Here is a 16,945-nt window from a genome sequence, read left to right on the forward strand (position 1 = left end):
CCTATTCCAGGTCTCGGCCTAAAGATCGTTTCCGGTCCCCCAGCTCCACTAGGCCCTCATTCTGCGCCACGTCACCCACACACTGCCAGGTAATTACGAATTCTTTGTCTCTCTTCCCCTCAAGACTCCAAGCACCACAGGAATAGGCACCCTGCTTTGTTCTCCGTTATATTCCAGTGCCCGGGACGTTGCCTGGCCCATGGCAGGAGTCTGCTGAGTACTGGATGAATGTGTGAATGAATGGATGCCGTTAGGAATGAATGCCGGGCACCCAAGTGCACACGTACACAGGTTTCCAAATCGTAGGGTATTCATGGCAGAATGCCCGTTATACAGTTGGTAACCGAGGCACAGAGGAATCAGGAGACTGGCCCAGATGCACAGCTGGGGTAGGAACCAGGGCTTCTGGTTCCCTGCTCCATGCTCCCTCCAGTACCCTACATCTACTACAGCAATGCTGTGTTTACTCTAGGGATCAAACTGGAAGGTTAAAAAAAAAAAATGCATTCTCTACCCCTTGAAAAAAATTGGGTGTATTCTACTACTCAAGAAAAATGAGATTAAAGATTAAAGGAACAAGTACACTTTTTTTGAGTAGCAGTTATAGAGTCATAGAATCTAAGATAAAAATTAGCCCAACCACCTTGGACTCATTTATTAACCAATCAATCAAATTAGTCCAACCAGCTAAGGAAACAGGCCAGGGAACACAGCCAGTTTTCATGTAAGCACACTTGGTTCTTCGAACCAAATGCATAACCATTTATTAGCAAGCAGTAGCAATAAATCTGGCCAAAGATTTCAGAGAGGACCAGCAGCTGCTGAGTGCCTAACCTCACCTCCTCGCCCATGCTCCTGGGACTCAGAAGCAGCACAAGGCTCTCTGCCTGGCCTTCAAATCCCTTCTTGTTTATGAGGAATTTTTATCTCATACTTGGAGGTTGTCCTTCTTTTCACCCCATCCAAGGTGGCTGTCAGAGGAGGGAGTAAGGATCAGTGACTCCCAGGCAGATAACACCCCTAAAGCTGGTGAGGTTGGAGTCCACACTGGCTACTGGCCACAGTCCAGGGACAGAGACATAGACATCAAAGGGGCAGAGACAGCTCTGCCTGGCATTGGGCCCTGTCTAGCTATACAGATACCCTTCACATTTCCCTCTCACTTTAACACCTGGAGCCAGAGCCCTCCTCCCTGGCACCCTCTACCTCGAGGCTGGCAGAAAAGGGACAGATATAAGGCCATCATGGCAGCCGGTCATCTAAGGTTTTCTCTGGTCACCAACAGACCTTGGGTAAGAAAGCTGGTTGAATTGTCACCGTGCAGCCAGGCGAGTTTGGGCAGGTTCCTGAGACACCTATGGCCTTACTTTCTCCCACGGTGGGCAAGTCCTGTGTTTGATAAACATTTGAGGAGGCTGCAGCAGCCAGGCACTGGCGAGGAAGACACAATCAGGCATCCCAGAGACCTGCCCTTGAGAAACGGGAGACACATTCACTGCTGCAAGGCCAGGACACAGCACACAGTACTCTCCTGGTCCTCAGCGAAATCTGAGTCCCAGCTGGGCCTCACACCTGTAAATCCCAGCACTTTGGGAGGCCGAGGCGAGGCGGATCACAAGTCAAGAGATCGAGACCATCCTGGCCAACATGGTGAAACCCTGTCTCTACTAAAAATACAAAAAATTAGCCAGGCGTGGTGGCAGGCTCCTGTAATCCCACCTACTTGGGAGGCTGAGGCAGGAGAATCGCTTGAACTCGGGAGGCGGAGCTTGCAGTGAGCCGAGATCACGCCACTGCACTCCAGCCTGGGCAAAAAGAGCGAAACTCCGTCTCAAAAAAAAAAAAAAATTCTGAGTCCCCTAGAAGGTGAAGCCCACTGAGGACAATAAGGGGTGGACTGCTACTGCCCAGAGGGCTTGAAAGGGTTATAAAAAGCCGCAACTACAGTATAGCTTTCACACAGAATCTTCAACAATATATTTTTAGCATTGCAAACATTGTTTTTAATGTATTACATAATACTGAATACATGCAAATTCATATATGTAGTGTATGTAAAAGCTACATACATAAAAGTTAATTTATGAAGCATAAAATACCCAGGAAAGCCCACCAACCTAACTTTCACCACCCATGGATCCCTACATTTTTCTTAACTTTGCTTCATTTTTGAGCTTCATATAAATGGTTTGAATATAGTCTTCTGCTGTGATGTGCTTTTCTCTTTTCTTTTCTTTTTTTTTTTTTTTTTGAGACAGAATCTTGCTCTATCACCCAGGCTGGAGTGCAATGGCACGATCTTGGCTCACTGCATCCTCAACCTCCCGGGTTCAAGCAATTCTCCCGTCTCAGCCTCCCGAGTAGTTGGGACTACAGGCACACACCACCATGCCCAGCTAGTCTTTTTCTTTTTTTGTATTTTTAGTAGAGATGGGGTTTCACCATGTTAGTCAGGCTGGTCTTGAACTCCTGACCTCAGGTGATCCACCCGCCTCGGCCTCCCAAAGTGCTGGGATTACAGGCGTGAGCCACCACGCCCAGCTGGTGCTTTTCGTGAACTTCCTTTGTTTGTGTGTGTGTGTGTGTGTGTGTGTGTGTGTGTGTGTGTGTGATACAGGGTCTCAGTCTGCTGCCCAGGCTGGAGTGCAGTGGCACAATCATAGCTTTTTGCAACCTCAAACTCCTGGGCTCAAGCAATCCTCCCACCTTAGCCTCCTGAGTAACTGGGAGGTGCACATCACCATGCCCAGCTAATTTTTTAATTTTTACTAGAGACAAGTTCTCAATATACTGCCCAGGCTGGTCTTCAACTCCTGGCCTCAAGCCATCCTCCTGCCTTAGCGTCCCAAAGTGCTGGGATTACAGGCATGAGGCTCTGTGCCTGGCTGCTTTTTTTTTCTTTTTCTTGGAACAGGGTCTCACTCTGTCACTCAGGCTGAAGTACAGTGGCACAATCATGGTTCACTGCAACTTCTAATTCCTGGGCTCAACTCATCCTCCCACCTCAGCTTCCCAAGTAGCTGAGACTACAGGTACATGCTACCATGCCTGGCTATTTTTTTTTTTGGAGAGATGAGGTTTCACTCACCATGCCCGGGCTGGTCTCAAACTATTGGCCTCAAACAATCCTCCTACCTGGGCCTCCAAAATGTTGGGATTAGAGGGATGACCACCTGGCCCGGCCTCATTTATATGTTTCTCTGATTCACTGACATGTAGTTCATTCAGTCTCACTGCTATGTAATATTTCGTTGTGTGACCCTATCATTCTCTCACTGAGGGAGGTTTGCGGTCATTCCCAGTGTTTTGCCATATCAAAGAGGGTGGCTATCAACTTTCTCATCACTCAGTGCACTTGCCCAAGAACTTCCCTAAGAGTGAAACTGCTGGTGTTGGCGTGTTTGACATGTGTGCTTTTCCTTCACTAAGGGAGGAGATCATCCCTCATATTGTCTTATGCCCAATTTCTGCCTCCAAAGAAAGAAGTAGTAAAAATTAAAAGGCAGAAATGAAATCCACAAGCAGACAGCCCGGCGCCACACCCTGGGCCTGGTAGTTAAAGATCGACCCCTGACCTAATCGGTTATGTTATCTATAGATTACAGACATTGTATAGAAAAGCACTGTGAAAATCCCTGTCCTGTTCTGTTCCATTCTAATTACCGGCGCATGCAGCCCCCAGTCAGGTACCCCCTGCTTGCTCAATCAATCACAGCCCTCTCACGCGGACCCCTTTGGAGTTGTGAGCCCTTAAAAGGGATAGGAATTGCTCACTCTGGGAGCTTGGTTGTTGGAGATGTGAGTCTTGCCGAAGCTCCTGGCCGAATGAAGCTCTTCCTTCTTTAACTTGGTGTCTGAGGGGTTTTGTCTGTGGCTTGTGCTGCTACATCACAACTGAACACACGCTCCAGTGCGTTGAACTCCAATGAGCACCTGATGGAGGCAGCAGTTTACCACATCCAGTCCACATCTTGAAGTCCATCAGTGCCTGAATGCGATTACATATGGAAGATGCAACGACATTTCTAATCAATGCATCAATATTTCCACTTTTCCATTTTCCACTTGATAAAGCAACTGTCAGGATAAAACCTAACACGGATTTCAAGTTCCTGCACAAATGACAAACTTGTAGGAACAAAGATGGAAACAGTGCCCAAAGAGAACTGCTCCCAGTGCAATGCTTGCAATATCCCTTCCTCAGCTGATTAGCTGATTAGCAGAAATCAGAATTCACAGGGCACGCAACAGACACAAGTGCAGGATGCACGAAGGTCTAAGGTAAGGGTCAAGGACCACTGCGGCTCATCCAATCACTGGCACTTTTCACATGGCACAGTCCTCAACTATATAAAGTCCCTTCCTGAAGCATGGTGACAACACTGGAAGATCCTGATCATCACTCGTCAGAGAACTCAGTAGGTGCTTAATGAACGTTTGTTGAATATAGGGCATGTTAGGGGTGCCCACAGGGACAGGGTCTGGGCACCAAAAACTCCCAGGAGCACGGTTTGCAGGTGAAGGAGTCTAAGTGGTGCCCTCTCGTGTTGTGTGATGGGCAGGCCCCAAGCTGGGGGGCAGAGGAGCCCGCTGAGGCAAGAAATAGACTCCTGGAGCCAGAGGAAGCTCTCTTTTCTGCTTCTGCCTTTGCCAAATCCAGTAAATGTCTTTCTGGTCATTTCCCCTACCCCAGTTCAGCGGGAAGCTCTTGCCATGTTTAGCGGCCAGCCTGAACAATAGCAGGGGCTGTTCTGCTCCTGCACTCACTAACAATGGCCAAAGTATCTGAGCAGCTCAGAGAAATACCAAATAAAAATACTTTTTTTTTCCTTCTTCCACAAAAGCAGAGCTGCAGGGAGCAACATAATGGCCACTTCCTCTGCCAAGGAACTTGAGTAATGGCTTTCTGAATCTTTAAAACTGAGTCACTATTTTTTAAAACAGGGAATGATTAATTATAAACCACCCATTGGCAAGTATTGCCTGTCACAGCCCTGCTTCAAAATATATTTCCTCTAGAACCTGTGAACAACACTGTGTTAACTATGCTTTTAAAAGCACTGTATGCAGAATGATCAAAGAAATACTCATAAAGACCATAAGAAAATATACTTGCTAAAGTCAGAGTGGGCAGCACCGCCCCTCCCCTCCCACCCACTCAGCCCTCTGCCTCCTGACCCAAATCTCTGACTCAGTACCCCTGACAGCCGGGTGGCAGTGGGGAAGCCTCATGCGTGACTCTCAGAACAAGTAACATTCATAGAAGTGTCCTCTCACTACCTCTGCCCTCCTCTCCAAATGATGGTGCTAGAGGTGATTTCTTTCTCTTCCCTGTGTCTTTCTGTAGTTTTTGAATTTTTCTATAAGTTGCCTGTATTGCTCTTATAATGAATATATATATTTAATTAAACAAGCTACATAGCCTGGGTCTGCCTGAGTTAGGATTTCTAGGAAAGAGGGAGAGGGCATGGCAGAGCGCAGTGGGCACTGAGGGATGTGGGGGGATGAGGGCGGATTTTTCAATACAAGCAGCTTCCGAGCACCTTCAGGCCAGACAGTGCCACTTTGCCCTTGCACTGCTGAGTTCTCTCACTGTCACTGTCACTGAATTCTGCACCCATAGCCCAGCCTTCCCCTGTAGGCCTGATTCCCTGGTGGACACAAGACACCATCCCTGGGCTCGCCTTGATTCCTCCCATCTGTCACTGTTTTTCTGTTCCCTGGGAATCTGCTGGGGCCCTCCCTAAGTAGGCCCTACCAAAGAGAAGGGCCAAAAGGAAGAGACACGATGAGGAACCAGGTGAGGAGGGGGCTCCTGAGAGCAGTCCTTCCTGCTCCTGGGAGATATGCCCAGTCATTCTCATGCTCCCGCCCCAGCCTGACACAGGCCTTGCATAGTAGGCCCTAGGAGACGGGGCAGGCGGGGGTGAAGGCGTGGCTGGTACACACACTGAAATTTAGCAAAGAGCACACAATCAACTGAGCATTTGTCCGTGAGCAATTACTCAGCATTTAGAGCCAGGATTGCAAGCCTATGCCTGTCCCTTCTTCAAGAATTCAATAATTTTTGTGCACCCATGATGTGCAAGTTCAGAAGTTCCTAACCCAGGAAAAAAAACTCCATATTGAAGTTACCGAGCATCTACAATGCACTGGCACTTCTTCCTATCGTTTCCATGTCGTAATCTTCTTTAAACCTCACAAAGCCCTAGAACTTAAAACTATCTATAATACAGGCCAACCTGATATAAATGTCTCCAATATACTGAGGGAACTAAGAAGTGGGATGAATTATTCTAAAGGGGGAAGAGAGATTTTATTGGGGCCTTGATAAATGAGTGGGGGTTTGATAAGTGGAGCCACAGGGAGTTATATTCCATAAAGAGAGAACAGTATGTGCAAGGCATTAAGAACTGAGTCACCAGGCGCCGTGGCTCATGCCTGTAATCGCAGCACTGTGGGAGGCTGAGGCAGGCAGATCACCTGAGGTCAGGAGTTTGAGAGCAGCCTGACCAACATGGAGAAACCCCATACTAAAAATACAAAATTAGCCAGACGTGGTGGCGCACACCTGTAATCCCAGCTACGCGGGAGGCTGAGGCAGGAGAATCACTTGAACCCAGGAGGCGGAGATTGCAGTGAGCTGAGATTGTGCCATTGCACTCCAGCCTGGGCCACAAAAGTGAAACTCTATCTCCAAAATAATAATAATAATAATAATAATTAAAAAAAAGAATTGAGAGTCACCAGGCATCGTGGCTTATGCCTGTCATCCCAGCACTTTGGGAGGCTGAGATGGGAGGATCATTTGCGCCCAGGAGGCTGAGACCAGCCTGGGCAACATGGCAAAACTCCATCTCTACCAAAAAACTCTAAAATTAGCTGGGCATGGTGACACATGTCTGTGGTCCCAGCTATCTGGGAGGCTGCGGCAGAAGGATCACTTGAGCCCAGGAGGTCAAGGCTGAAGTGAGCTGTGATCATGTCACTGCACTCCAGCCTGGGACCCAGAGCAAGACTGTGTCTCAAATAAACAAAAAACAGTGAGAGTTCTGGGGAGGGCTGGTGTCTGGAGTATCTGAAACGCAGTAAGGAGGGAAGGAGGACCTACAGGGCAACATGGAGGGTGTGAGCACCCTCAAGGAGATCAGGCCTGACTCCACAGGCAGGGGGACCTTTGGTTCCTCTGTGGCCCCTTCTGAAATGCTGCCTTTGCAACCCAAGAGCCTGGGTTAGGTTGGAGGCCGTCCTGTGCTGCCAGCTGGCCTGGGCAGTGAGGACCCATGCCCCTGCTCAGAAACCCAGGCGGTGGGATGGGATTGGCAGGCACGAGCCAAGCCTGTCAAAAGTATGTGCAAGCTCAATGGCTTCCCCACCTCTCCCCGCTGCCCCACCAGCCTCCAGGACAGGAGCATTCCATTGCTTCTTGTTTCTGTTCTCTTCCAATCTCCCTGAGAAAAAACCGACTGTCCCCTGCCCCTCCTTGGCTCCTGTGCATCATGAAGCAGCACAGAGGCAGGAGGGAGGAAGAGCACCCAATGACTGAGCCAAGGCCGGGGTCACATACAGGGAGGGAGCACCTTCAGCCCAGGCTAAGAAGGAATGGGATTCTGCAGAGAGGACAAGGAAGCACCTCACCTGGGACTAAGATCACAAAAGAAGGCAGTATTGCCTCCCAAAAACAAACCCCCAAGCTCCTCCTCAACAGTCAGTGTTGGTGCCTGGTCTGGTCTGGTCAGTTTAATCACTGACTATTAATTGTGTGGGGTTGGGCTGACACAAACGTACAGTCTGCCTTGATTTGTTCTTTAATATAAAGTACATCTCAGCAGGGTGCAGTGGCTCACGCCTGTAATCTCAGCACTTTGGGAGGCCAAGGCGAGTGGATCACTTGAGGTCAGGAGTTCGAGACCAGCCTGGCCAACATGATGAAACCCTATCTCTACTAAAAATACAAAACTTATCCAGGCTTGGTGGCGTGTGCCTGTAATCCCAGCTACTCAGAAGGCTGAGGCATGAGAATCGCTTGAACCCAGGAGGCAGGGGCTGCAGTGAGTCGAAGGCTGCAGTGAGCTGAGATCGCACCACTGCACTCCAGCCTGGGCGAGACTCCTTCTCGAAAATAAATAAATAAATAAATAAATAAAATAAAGTACATCTCCACAAGCAGGAGGCCCCTTGGTGTAGAGGAAACAGCTCTGTGCTGTCAGGTGACCTGAGTTCTATTCCTGGTCTTGTGATGACTCACAGGCAGCCATGGGCATGTCACCGCCCCTGGCAGAGCCCACTGGCCTTCTCTGTGAAATAAGGGTTCAGACTGTGACCTGTAGGTCCCCCACAGGCCCCCACTCCTGCGGTCTAGCATCCCATCGCGCCCAATCATTAGCTCTCAGAGGGCAGGAAGCAAACAATACTCAGCTTGAAAACACATAATTAATCAGTGGATTTATTATTTTAATAGTTGATGGCTTTGGGAGAAGGATGATGACCAGATCATCCCAGTGCCCTCAGAAAAATGCTTCTTTCTCCCTGGAGAGCTCTAGGGGAGGGAAAATTCCCACAACCTCCCTTGCCTCCCATTCCTCAAGGGAAAGAGAGTTTAGGTCCTAGTGACTCCCAACAAGCAAGCCCATATCTCCCTGCCCCGGTGGCCTAGGAATCCCCCTCCCAGGGACACTGGGACCCCCACCATGGCCCAGACACCCTTTGGTCTGGGGACCCTGCAGCACAGCTCTGGGAAAGTGGGGTTCCTCCCCAGTTGGGACCTAAGTTTGGGTGCCAGGAATCCAAACAGCTTTGTTGTTTTTCTACTTTTTCCCCCTCTTCAAGTAAACTTGCAAATGTCAATAACCAGAGAAAAACACGCACACGGAGACACATATTTCTCAACTCTCTTGCAGCTTGCCGCAGCTCTTGCCAGCAAAAACAAGTTCAGCTTCCTGGCCCCGTTTATGTAAGCGGTGAACCAGCTGCCTGGCCTGCCACCGAGGACACAGGCTTGGCTCGTGCCTGCTAATCCCATCCCACCACCCCGGTTTCTGAGCCGCGACGCAGGTCCCCGCTGCCCAGTCCAGCTGGCAGCACAGGAGGCCCCCAGCCTAACCCAGCTTCTTGGGCTGCAAAGGCATAGGATTTCAGAAGGGGCCACAGAGGAAACAAAGGTCCCCTGTCAGCAATAATGGTCTTGATCTAAAAGTAGGTGGGTGCTGAGAAGCCTCCAGGAGAAGCCTGTGGACACCTTGTGTCCACATGGAAACAAGTATAGAATTTGGTCCCACGAAGGCTAGGACAAGTCCCAGTGCTCTTGGTCACCTGTTCTTGCATTCTCCATCTTTGGACCGAGACTGACTCCTGGCTTTGATGTGATAATAACCATAACAATCATTAGCAACTGGGACACTTACCCTGTGCCCTGGGCTTTCCCTAAGAGCACACTACTCACAAAAAGTCTGCCAGGGAGGAAGTCTTGTCCCCATTTCATTGTTGAGGCAACAAGAGATCAGAGAAGTTAGGGAACTTGCCCAAATTCACACAGCTCATGCGTGAGGGAATCCATGCTGGACCCAGGTGAGCCTGGCCAAAGGCTCTCTCTCCTTGGCCCAGGTACCTCTCCATGCTCCACCCCCAGCTCCCTTCTCTGGGCTCCCCACAACCCTCTCTCTCCCCCTCTCCCAATTTCCTCTCCTCTTCTCCGCTCTTCTCACATCTTTCCACCCTTCAGAGGCCCAGGGAAGGGAATGCTGAGGCTTGAGGGGTGTGCACAATGGGGGGTCAGCGCCATCACTGCAGCTGCCAACCTAATGGGGCACTGGGGATGCTCAGGAGCCAGGAGTCGTGCCCTTGGCCTTTCTCTCCCTTCCCCCACAGCCGTAGCATGTATAGGATGAGTTAGAGCCTAAAACTGCCTCCCCTTGGACTCCAAATCTCGCATCCTCCCCAGGTCACCCCACCATCTGGGCCCATTCATTTCTCCTTAACATTTCAGAGGGCACCCTCGGCCACTGTCCAGGAAGAGGCAAGGCCGCAGGCTGCAGCAAGTCAAGGCTCCCAGGCTCTAACCGGAGGCCCAGCGACCTTCTCTGACTCAGCTCCCAGCCCCACCTGTCCGCAACCCCCTCTTCTCAGATGATTAGCTTTGGCTGGCAGCCCCTGCTCCCTCCTCCCCCACATATGTATTTGTACTTCTTGTACCTGCTTGTATTTGTCTGAGTCAGTATTTACCTTGGCCTTGCCTTCCTCCCATCCACACGATGGACTGTATACTGCTGGAGAGAGGGTCTGGGAGGGAGGCTCCTTTGGACCCATAAACAGGTAATGCTCAATGCTGACTCAGAGACCCATGTGCGCGTGTGACCAACTCAAGAGATAAAACATTTAATCCTCCCCTGGCAGCATCAGAGATAACCACCTGGCTCCAGTCCAAGAAGGTCCAACCTGGGTCAACTCTCAGAGATTATAAACTAATTAGAGGAAAAGATATCTAAGGCCGTGTGCGGCAGCTCACGCCTGTCATCTCAGCACTTTGGGAGGCTAAGGCTGGCGGATCACCTGAGATCAGGAGTTCAAGACCAGCCTAGCCAACATGGTGAAACCCCATCCATAGCAAAAAATACAAAAATTAGGCCGGGCGAAGTGGCTCACACCTGTAATCCCAGCACTTTGGGAGACAGAGAAGGGCGGATCACAAGGTCAGGACTTTGAGATCAGCCTGGCCAACATGGTGAAACCCTGTCTCTACTAAAAATACAAAAATTAGCCGGGTATGGTGGCGGGTGCCTGTAATCCCAGCTACTTGGGAGGCTGAGGCAGGAGAATCGCTTGAAACCAGAAGGTTGCAGTGAGCTGAGATCATGCCACTGCACTCCAGCCTGGGCAACAAGAGTGATACTCCATCTCAAACAAACAAACAAACAAAAATTAGCTGGGCATAGTGGTGCATGCCTGTAATCCCAGCTACTTGGGAGGTTGAGGTAGGAGAATCACTTGAACCCTGGAGATGGAGTTTGCAGTGAGCCGAGATCGCACCACTGTACTCCATCCTGGGCGACCCTGTCTCAAAAAAAGAAAGGATATCTAAGGAGGGCAAACAATCCACTCCCTGGCCCAAACCTAACCCCAGGAGCAGATAGAGAAATAAAGAGATTAAAGGCAGGACGCAGCAGGGCCTTAGAAGAAAGCCATTGGTACCCGCAGATGGATACACCCAGTATTTTGGTCCTGAAAGGGACAATGAGGAGAAGCTACAGCCAGGGAGTAGGGTGCTGAGATAAGGAGCACTGTTTTAAGGCTATACAAGACTCTTAAGGACGACTCAGGCCAACCTATTCATTTTGGTGGATGAGGACAACCAGGGCCCAGAAGTCACACAACAGTGCATGGTGTAGCCAGGACTGGAGCTGGGCTCTGGGACTCTCGGTCCAGGCTTAACACGCAGCCCTCTGCCTTCCCAGAAGCATGGCCCAGGGGGTCTTGTCTTCTATCTCTGAGCACAGTCTCAGAGCATAACAAGGAGGCTGGCCCTCAGTCAGATTTTTTTTATGTGCTTCTGGAAGGTGGCAGGAGGGCAGGGAGAGGTAGGGACCTGATGTACGCACCCGCATTCCATATCTACAGACCCCCCAGCTTCCCCTCCCTGACCCCCTTAGCTATGAGGCAGCAAAGCTGAAGATTTAAGAAGTCACGTGGAGGTGTGGATGGAGCAGCTGGGAGGGATAAGGGGAGGTTTGAGGGGTGTGCATAGGGGGATTTCAGGGCTCCCCTGAGGATGCTTCTGTTCAGTTCTTATTCTGAGTGGTGGTTCCATGCATGTGTTCAGTTTGTAAAAACTCACCCAGTGTGAGACCTATGCTGACCACACTCTTTTGTAGGTGTGTCACTCTGCCATAACACTTCTTCATACAGGCCCCAAAGTCCCCACTCTTGCATTCCAATCACTGCTGAGCCATCCCCACCCCCTCCGCACCCCCATGTGCCACGAGCTTGGGTACACACATGCACGCACACACTGGTCCAGCTCACTCCACATCACCGTCAAGGAGGCAGTTCCAATGGAAGTGTCATGGGCACGTCTCCCCTCAGTGAGACCTGAATGTCGGGCTCTCCTGCCCCAGCTCCTCCTCCCTCATCATAAGCCCCATCAGGCCTACCAGGAGATAGGAAGACTCGGCATTATAAATACATCAATGTTCCCTAATTAATCTCTAAAGTTTACTTGGCCAGGTGCAGTGGCTCATGCCTGTAATGCCAACACTTTGGGAGGCTGAGGTGGGAGAATCTCTTGAGACGAGGAGCTCAAGACCAGCCTAGGCAACATAGCAAAACTCCATCTCTACCAAAAAAAAAAAATTTTTTTTTTAATTAGCCAGTCATGGTGTCACGCACCTGTGGTCCTGGCTACTCAGAAAGCTAAGGCAAGAGGATTGCGTGAGTCCAGAAGTTCAAGGTTGCAGTGAGCTATGATCGAGACACTGCACTCCAGCCTTGGCAATAGAGTGAGACCCTGTCTCTAAAAAAATAAGAAGGAAAAACTAAAACTACATAATTAAAACAGTGCGATACTGGCACATGGATAGGGAGACCAAATTATGGAAGAGACTAGAAAGTTTGGAACTAATAAAAATAAAAAATAGTTTAGTCTGCACTACTGATCTGTATACTTTAAAATGGTTATTATTATTTTTTTTTTTTTTGAGATGGAGTCTTACTCTTGTCACCCAGGCTGGAGTGCAGTGGCACAATCGTGGCTCACTGCAACCTCTGCCTCCCCTCTTGCCTCAGCCTCCGGAGTAGCTGGGATTACAGGTGCCCGCCACCACACCTGGCTAATTTTTGTATTTTTAGTAGAGATGGGGTTTCACCATGTTGGTCACGCTGGTTTCAAACTCCTGACCTCAAATGATCCCCCTGCCTCGGCCTCCCAAAGTGCTGGGATTACAGGTGTGAGCCACTGCACCCAGCTGATACATTTTATATTATGTGTATTTTACCACATTAAAAAAATAACTTACTCTAAGTGCTTGCTACACATACAGGCAGTTTCTAAGTGTGCTACATAGATTAACTAACTTGATCTTCTCAATAGTCTATTTGACAGAAGAAGAAACTGAGGTTATATAGCTAATTAGGGGTGACCTGGATTCAAGTCCAGACAATTGGGCCTCGGAATTTGTGCTTTTAACTACTCACTATGCCAAGAGGCAGTATAAACCCAAGTATACAGGAATTTGGTAGATTTAAAATGTAACTTTGAAAATTGGTGGGGGAAAGATGGATTCAATAAACTGTTTAGGGATGTCAGGTGACAATTGGAAAGAAAAAGCTGGAGTCAGACTTTATACCTCATCCATAATATTAATAAATTCAAAATGGATCAAATATTTAAACTTTTAAAACTTTTAACAATACCAGAAAAGGAGAATCTTTTAAAATATTGGAATGGGGTGGAGGTGAACAGTGCAGCCGGTGCCTTGAGCTCCGGGCCCAAGGCGACCTAGGGCCCTGTCCTGCAGGCTGCGGACGGGAAGTACAAGCAACTCAAGGGCGAGTGGAACCGTAAAAGCCCCAATCTTAGCAAGCGCAGGGAAGAGCTGGGCCGCCTCAAGCTAGTTCTTCTGGAGCTCAACTTCTTGCCAACCACAGGGACCAAGCTGACCAAACAGTAGCTCATTCCGGCCCGTGACATACTGAAGATCGGGGCCAGTGGAGCATCCTATGCAAGGTCATCCCCTCCTTCCAGCGCCACATGACCCAGCTCAAATGCTGCTACTTTGATTACAAGGAACAGCTTCCCCAGTCGCCTACATGCACCAGCTCTTGGGCCTCAACCTCCTCTTCCTGCTGTCCCAAAAGCGGGTGGCTGAGTTCCACATGGAGCTGGAGTGGCTGCCTGCCAAGGACATCCAGACCAATGTCTACACCAAAAACCCTGTGTCCCTGGAGCAATACCTGATGGAGGGGAGCTACAACAAAGTGTTCCTGGCCAAGGGTAACATCCTCGCCAGGAGCTACACTGTCTTCATCGACATCCTGCTTGACACTATCAGGGATGAGATCGCCGGGTGCATCAAGAAAGCCTATGAGAAAATCCCTTTTACCGAGGCCACCAGATCCTCTTCTTCAACACACCCAAAAAGATGACCGACTACACCAAGAAGTGAGGGTGGGTCCCGGGCCCCAACAACTAATATAGTTTTGCCAGCCAGCAGCAGGAGCCAGAAGACACTACCATTCCCTCCACAGAACTGGCCAAACAGGTCACCGAGTATGCCCAGCAGCTGGAGACGATCCTCTGAGCCCACCAGGCACAGGTTGGGGCAGGGCACACATTATTTAAAACAGTTACAGTGCAAGGTTTCCTCCAATAAAGGTGGATTGACATTCTCTCAAAAAATAAATAAAATAAAATATTGGAATGGGAAGGATGTTATTAAGTATGACACAAAACCTAGAAGCTATAAAAGAGACTGGTAAATTCAACTAGTTGGAAAAAAAAAATTGCAACCAGGCGCAGTGGCTCACACCTGTAATCCCAGCACTTTGGGAGGCCAAGGAGGGAGGATCGCTTGAACCCAGAGTTTGAGACCAGTCTGAGCAACGTGGCAAAATCCCGTCTCTACAAAAAATACAAAGACTAGTCAAGTGTGATGGTGTGCGCCTGTAGTCCCAGCTACTCAGAAGGCTGAGGCAGAAGGATCGCTTGAGTCCCAGGAAATTGAGGCTGCAGTGAGCCATGAGCATGCCACTGCACTCCTGCCTGGGTGACACCGTGAGACCCTGAGAAAGAGAGAGAGAGAGAGAGAGAGGGAAAGAAAGAAATTTCTTGGCAAAAACCACCCCCACCACCAAAAAAAAAAAAAAAGTCAAAGACAAAATTGGAAAAATATACAACTCATGTATGACATGTTAATATGTCAAGAACTCCTGTACACAATAAGATTAATGACCCAATCAAAATAAAATTGGCATTGAATATGAACAGGCAGGTCATAGTAGATTATGCAAATGTCAGTTATACATTAAAAAACCCATACAATCTTATTCAGATAAGATAAATGCAAATTAATTCCACACAGAAGCCATTGTCTGTGTAGATACCAGGTTAATAGCACACTTTTGGCAAGGGCGTAGGGACACAGGCATTCTCACAATGTTGCTGGAAGTATAAAATGGTGCAACTTCTATTCTGTCTCACAAGGACAAATCTCATGGCCTTTGCCCATCAGTTCCCCTTCGGGGAATATATCCTGCAGGTGTACTTGCACTCACACGACAAGAGGCATATGCAAAGTTATTCCCCACAGCAGGGGCCGCAAGAGCAAGAAGGGAACAACTAAACATCCATCAAAAGGCAACCGGGTGGCCGGACACAGTGGCCCACGCCTGTAATCCCAGCACTTTGGGAGGCTGAGGCGGGTGGATCACGAGGTCAGGAGTTTGAGACCAGCCTGGCCAACATGGTGAAACCCCATCTCTACTAAAAATACAAAAATTAGCCTGGCTTGGTGGCGCATGCCTGTAATCCCAGCTACTCAGGAGGCTGAGGCAGGAGAATTGCTTGAACCCGGGAGGCAGAAGTTGCAGTGAGCCAACATCGTGCCACTGCACTCAAGCCTGGGCAACAGAGCAAGACTGTCTCAAAAAAAAAAAAAAAAAAAAGGGGAACCAGGTACATAAACTCAGTACATCCATATAATGAAATACAAAAAAAAAAAAAAAAAAGAGGAAGTTCTTTGTTTAATAAAAATAAGTAAACTCTTTCCTAGTCCACAGGAGCAGGGGTCTACAGGTCAAGCCCAGGATTCAGATATACCCAAGTTCCAACCCTATCTCAGTCACTCACTAGCTGTGTGACTTTGGGCTTGTTTCTCAACCTCTCTAGGCCTCACTTTTCTCAACCATAAAATAGAAATAATAACCATAGGCACTTCAAATGTTGTCTGGATTACATTAGATAATTAATGCAAAAACCTCAGCACTATTTTCAGAACATACCTAATCTTTCAAAAAAAATGTGAGCGATTGTAATTATTATCCCCACTGCATTAGTGCCTCTCTCTCCTTTTCTGGGAGAAAGTCCTCACATTTTAGCATCCCCTTCCTCCCATCAAAACAGGCTCTTAAAGCCCGGGCGCGGTAGCTCGCGTCTGTAATCCCAGCACTTTGGGAGGCCAAGGTGGGTGGATCACCTGAGGTCAGGAGTTCGAGAACAGCCTGGCCAACATGGCGAAACCTCATCTCTACTAAAAATACAAAAAAATTAGCCGGGTGTGGTGGCAGGCGCCTGTAATCCCAGCTGAGGCCAGGAGGCTGAGGCAGGAGAATTGCTTGAACCTGGGAGGCAGAGGTTGCAGTGAGCTGAGACTGTGCCACTGCACTCCAGCCTGGGCAACAGAGTGAGACTCTGTCTCAAAAAAAAAAAAAAAAAAAAAAAAAGGCTCACCAGGCATGGTGGCTCACACCTGTAATCCCAGCACTTTGGGAGGCCGAGGTGGGCAGATCATGGGGTCAGAAGAGCGAGAGTATCCTGGCTAACATGGTGAAACCCCGTCTCTACTAAAAATACAAAAAATTAGCCGGGCGTCATGGTGGGTGCCTGTAGTCCCAGCTACTCGGGAGGCTGAGGCAGGAGAACTGCGTGAACCTGGGAGGCGGAGGTTGCAGTGAGCTGAGATCACGCCACTGCACTCCAGCCTGGGCAACAGAGCAAGACTCCATCTCAAAAAAAAAAAAAAAGGCTCTTAGGATCAATAACATTTATCAAGCATGCATTTTTGTCTGTTACAGTATTTCATACTTTTTTTTCTTTTTTTGAGACAGGGTCTTGCTTTGTCACCCAGGTTGGAATGCAGTGTTGCTGTCACGGTTCACTGCAGCCTCGAACTCCTGGGCTCAAGTGATCCTCCTGCCTTGGCCTCCTAAAGCACTAGGATGACAGACATGATACACC

General features: G+C 49.0%; 1 protein-coding gene and 1 pseudogene across 8 annotated transcripts in view; one reads left to right on the plus strand and one right to left on the minus strand.

Moving 5' to 3' along the window:
• Nucleotides 1-16,945, minus strand: part of IL6R (interleukin 6 receptor) — a 64,149-nt gene that overhangs the window by 40,844 nt on the left and 6,360 nt on the right. The gene's annotated exons all lie outside the window — the stretch shown is intronic.
• Nucleotides 261-16,194, plus strand: LOC112135804 (26S proteasome non-ATPase regulatory subunit 8-like; annotated as a pseudogene).

This window comes from Pongo abelii, chromosome 1 (genome assembly GCF_028885655.2).
Source record: "Pongo abelii isolate AG06213 chromosome 1, NHGRI_mPonAbe1-v2.0_pri, whole genome shotgun sequence".
Taxonomy (NCBI): domain Eukaryota; kingdom Metazoa; phylum Chordata; class Mammalia; order Primates; family Hominidae; genus Pongo; species Pongo abelii.